Raw genomic sequence first — 5797 nt, 5'->3', positions numbered from 1 at the left:
TTTTTGCTTCTTTCACTATTACTGCATTGCAAACGCCGTTCATCATATAAGAAGTTAATTGATTTTCAATAGAGCAACGTATTGATTCTATAGAGTATTCTCTTATCGTTTATCTCAAGCTGGTTAGTGGTTTTTAACACATATACAATCGTTTCAATAGTGGTTCGGAATAGACGCGAGTCGATTCAGAATCACTTCCGCTTAAAGTTCAATTAATTCCGCAAAACTGTGTAAGATCTATTCACCCCCCTCTAGATCCTAAGGCCAGCGTCTAACATATAGCTTATGTCTTATGTCTTAAAAGTTTATATGATAATTTAGATCCGTTTGGTAACGGTATTTTCATCACGAGCTTATAGCTTATTTTACTAATTCATAGCTTATTTTTCGGACACTATTTCAAATAGCATTTTAGCTTTGGTCTTATACCTTCTTTTTTCTTCCTTTTTTATCTTTATTATTTTAATTAAAATCCATTTTAACCCTTATAATTTATTTTAATTTAAAATAAAATAATTATATATTAAATATTTTCTATGTCATTTTATATTTATAAGTTAATTGAACCGCTAATTTTACCAAACACTTCAATTAGTTTATAAGCTATCAATCGCAACCATCTGCTATAATCTATAAGCTATAAGCCATCAGTCATCTCCAATAAGCTATCAACAAGCTTATAAGTCAATCGCTATTTTTACCAAACAGACTATTTTTTATTTTTAATTTTAATTTTTTGTAATATTTAAAATTAGTAAATATTTATTTGTTTGTTATTTGGAATAAGTAAATGTTTGTTCTTAATTATTAACTTAAGTATTCATTATTAAGAACATTAATAATAGAAATAGATCTGTCTAGTTGTAAAGTGACTATCATTTAACTTGAATGGACCTGGATTTGAGATCTCATTCGGACAAATTGTAATTTTTTTCTTTTAAATTCAAAATTACTTAATATTATTAAAAATCATAGGAATAGTTTGTCATGAACGTACATTGAACTAGAGGTAAAGAATTAAAATATTAGTTAAAGGTCTTGGGTTCAATTCCATATAAAAAATAATTTTGGATTTTTTAATATTATTAATTCAAAATGGTTTAAAAACAAAAATATAATTAAAAAATCAATTTATTAATTAAAAATGAAAAAATAAAAAATAAAAGCCAACATGACAGTCCAGTCACAGTTTAAAAGTATGAAAAAAACCGATTTAAAAAATATTAACAGAAGGACTATTATGTCCAGTTAAATTTTTAAAAGATTAAATCGAGTCTTTTTTATGAGGGATTAATTTGAGTTGTGTAATTTTTGTGAGGGTACAAAATGGATCTTCACTCTATATTTATTTTGTTTATATTTTCATCTGAATAATGAATGCATGGTAATTATTAGTGTAACAAAATTAAAGAAACGATAAAGCATTGGAATGCTTTTTTATTGCTTTGTTATATTGATGTTGTAGCATGTAATTATTTCAACAAGACTCTTCTCTTCTGTGATGTGTAAGTATGATACTGTGCCCGGTGCCATGCGGGTATTAATACGTTGTTTGGAGTCATGTGTCAAATGCAACTTGAATCCATAATCCATTCCTTATTAGAGTCATTGCTCGAAAGCACAAGAACATCAGATGATTTGAAATCATCTAGAACAATGGTTGTGTTTCCATTATCCTTACCTCAATGATTTTTCAGGCGTTCAGGGCATTCCTTTCTTGTGAGACCCTCCTTCTTACAATGATAGCATCGAACACCAGATGCTTCGCCACTATAAGAATTATGCTGACTTTTACCTTTCTTCTTGTCGAACTTACCATCCTTTCGCAAGATTTTTCCCTTAATAGCCAAACCTTCACCAACAGTCGAAGGTTTATGCTCATTTTGTTCGTTCAAGTCCTTAGAATACAGGACTGGTTGAATTTCTTCAAAGATCAGGGACTCCCTTCCATACAAGAGAGTTTCTTTGAAGTGAGCATTTGATTAAGACAAAGCTCACAACAATAACAGCGCCTGATCCTCATTATCGATCTTCACATCAATATTTTTAAGATCATGAATCAACTTGTTGAACATATCCTACTGCTCAGTCAATACTTTATCTTCAATCATATTGGACGAATACAATGTTTGCTTCAGGTAGAGTCGATTTACTAGCGATTTGGTCTTGTACAAACTTTCAAGTTTCACCCATAACTCTGATGCCGTCATCTCCTTTGATACCTCTTGAAGAACCTTATCACCAAGGCTCAACAAAATTGCGTTGTGGGCTTTCTCTATCATGACTGTCTTTTCTCTTTTCATTAACGGATCGTCCATAGCCGTCGCTCCCTTCAACGCTTTCAAACAGCCCTGCTGGACAAGTAGGGCTTTCATCTTCAAGTGTCACAGACCGAAATCGTTCACTCCGGTGAACTTTTCAATCTCATACTTTGTTGAAGGCATCTTCTCCACGCTCACTGCATCAATTTGTTGTGAAAACTATGCCAAGAACAGAGTATAATAGGGAACACAATAGGAAAGTAAGAAAATAAGGATTGGTTATAACTGATATTTTATACTTTCTCTTTATTCAAGATTACAAGTGTTACAAGAATAACAAATGACCCTCTCACCCTAAATTAGAATTTGCAGTATACAATAATGAGAGACTAGTATGTTATATATAATAAACCTAATGGTACAAATACTAAGCTAATGGGCTTTTTCACAAATACTCATTATAAGCTAACTTAAACAATTGAACATAACAAACATACCCAATTAGAATTACTAACAACCCTAACATTTCGACACCCACATACTAGAATACACTTCGACTATAGTATGTAGGTCTTCGACACATTCTCTGTCGAAATAGAAAGCTACTCTTCAACCCACTAGAGTTCGATTCAATTCTCACATTCTATTTTAGATTTGGGTGCATTTGATTTGCAAATTAAGAAGTATTGGACAGAACAGTACTAGACAAGACAGAAACAATACAAAATAATTTTTTTTGTATTGTACTGTTTTGATGATTACTGCACAAGATAATTTTTTTCTTGATAAGTCTATGCACCATATACACCAGACAAAGTAATATAATTTTTCTATAATATTATTTTATTGATATATAAAGTTAATATTTATGAATTAAAATATTAAATAATAAGGAGGAAAAAGATGAAAAGAAAAATATTTTTACTCTACTTTGTTTAATATGCTTATGCAGCAGATGAAATAATATTATTTTTACTAAAATATTTTTTATTGATATATAAAATATTGATATTTATAAAATCAAAATAGTAAATAATGAGAAGAGAAGAAAATGATAAATAGAAATTTTGTTGCTACTTTGTTTGATATGTTGTTGAACCGAATAAAAATAATATAATTTATTTATAATATTATTTATTGAGATTAATTACTATGCACTGTCAGTGTAAATTTTTTTACACAGTCAGTGAATCATAACCACCCACTAATACGAATTAATAAATAATTAAATTAAAAATAAAATATAATTTACAATCTAACGTTCATTATTCAGGTGTAAAATCGTAAAAACTAAAAAGTTATTTGATAAAAAATTTGAGTAACCAATACGTATGAAATTTTTAATTATCATTATACGCACTAGTTTTAAAGTATTATATATCCTATATTTTACGTTTATACATTGCGTATAAGAATTTGCCAATAGTTAACAAATCTAGTTTGGTAAAAAGTATTGTAAAAAAATATATTGGTAAAAAGTATTATTCTTTTTATCATTTAATTAAATTTTTTTGGAAATAATATATTTTTGACATGTATAATGTTTTATTTTTTAAAGAATATAGAAATTTAATTACTGTTTTGATATTTTTGGAAGATATTATTTTGAAAGGGATAGAGTAAAAGGCAATCAATATTGAATGATAAATGAAATTTAAAGCCAACAAATAACAGTGTGATGTCAATAGCAGAAATGTAAGCCGTTAGATTAATCGAGCGGTTGAAAATTGTGATGAAAAAAATACATGATCGCTATAAATTGCACCCACGTTCTATGTTTAGTTATCGGCGTTTGAAAACCTAAACTAAGCCTAACGGCAGAACCGATTCAGTCAGATCTCTGAATCTGAGTCACATCAATCACCAACAACACCAGATCTCTCGATCTACCCGAAGAACACTGCTTCAGATTCAATTTATCATGTTAATTCGATGTGTTGGTAGGTAATTGAAGAAGGTGAGTGGTTGAAACGAGTGATTGAATCTGGATCAATGGGTTATGTAAAACGAGACACACACGAGATGAGTTCTCTTTTTTTGTCCCATCTTACATAATCCATTGATCAAGGTATTCTCCCTATTCATTCGTTGATTACTGTTTATTTGATGTTCTTTTGATGTTTCTGTTATAATCTAATAAGCTGTTTCTGTTGTCTCTGTTCTGTTTGCTGTTGTGTTGTGCTCTGTACTTATTAATATGGCTAGATTTAAAACAGTAACTAAATAGTTTGAACTTTCAGAGCATGTGTTGTCTGCTTTTCTTTTTCAGGTAAAGTGATGTCATACGAAATTGTTTTTGAGTTTTTTATGGATCTGCAGCTGAATTCGGTGCCTCGCGTAGCTTTCTTTTATTTTGATTTCTAACTACAGCCATAGCATCAATTTTTATTACTCTTCCTTGGCTGAAGGAAGTTTACTATGCCCAAAATGGCCTGTCTATGTCTATCTTTTTAGGTTACTATTCTCTTTTATACTTTTTAGTTTGGTTTAGTATGTGAGGTTTATTTGTTGTTATATATGCTTTGTAATGGACTTGTATCTTCATTCCGGAGAACTATTTTAAATAATTGTAATGGGACTAAAAACCTTCAAAGAATGACACTAAAAACATAACCTTTTAATTGTCTAATAATACGAAAAATTTTGTTTAATGCTAATAATTTGTTAGACACGATGCAGAGTTGAAGACAAAGGAAGGGAAATTATTTTAAGAAAATAAAATGAGAAATTCCAACCAGTATCTAACCTTTCTTCCTGACCCTCTTAACCTTATCCAATGCCCCCATCAAACCCCATCCAGCCATCCGCACCAACGCCATCATTAACATCAAAATTGTAACGACTATGGAGTGGCAAACGGTAGAAAGATAGGGAAGATAAGGGCGATATAGGAAAAATGCAAATAACAATTGTGTACAAAAGATGGATAGAAATGCAAACTACTTCGAAGCAAAAGAGATGTACTTGATCTTTAAAGCCAGCGGGGAGATTGTGGAAGTAGTAATTCCACCACTGAGGAATAGAACTATAGAAGTGGAAAGAAATATGGATTCTAGAAGAAAGAATGATAATGATGACAATAAGGCTAGATTAACATCTTCATTCGGAGTAGGAAAATACATGCAAATCTTTGGTGTCTTTTTTTTTATAGAGATGGACAGTAGTATTTCATAGTGAGGCATAGTAAGATATCAATGTTCTTTGATGATTTGATGATGGCTTCGTCAATTTGTTTTGGCTCAATTTGTGAAACAAAAGTCATATGATTATATAGTCCTCATGTTCTTAAAATAGACTTTCTTTAATTGACTTCTTTGACTTGACTTTTATTTTATTTTATTTGGCCTTTGGACTTTCTCTTGTCTTTGTTATTTTTATTTTCCTTTATTTTCATCTCTCAAGGATGTTCTTTAAGGGATACCTTTAAAATTAACAATCTCTACTTCTATTTACTAGGGGTTAGTTTACCAAAGATAACATGTATGAGTTCTTCCATAGTCATGGTCCTTTTGACAAAAAGTTTAAATTTTTTATAG

General features: G+C 30.1%; 1 long non-coding RNA gene across 1 annotated transcript; it reads left to right on the top strand.

Annotated features, from left to right (window-relative positions):
* The first annotated feature begins 4053 nt into the window (after positions 1–4053).
* On the top strand, positions 4054–5570 carry LOC131611357 (uncharacterized). Its single transcript, XR_009286867.1, has 2 exons — positions 4054–4218; positions 4531–5570. It is a non-coding gene; the product is annotated as an uncharacterized LOC131611357 (long non-coding RNA).
* Positions 5571–5797: the final 227 nt, after the last annotated feature.

Source organism: Vicia villosa, linkage group LG6 (assembly GCF_029867415.1).
Source record: "Vicia villosa cultivar HV-30 ecotype Madison, WI linkage group LG6, Vvil1.0, whole genome shotgun sequence".
Taxonomy (NCBI): Eukaryota; Viridiplantae; Streptophyta; class Magnoliopsida; order Fabales; family Fabaceae; genus Vicia; species Vicia villosa.
Note: the sequence above shows the minus strand (reverse complement) of the source record. Positions and strands in the feature narration are given on the sequence as shown.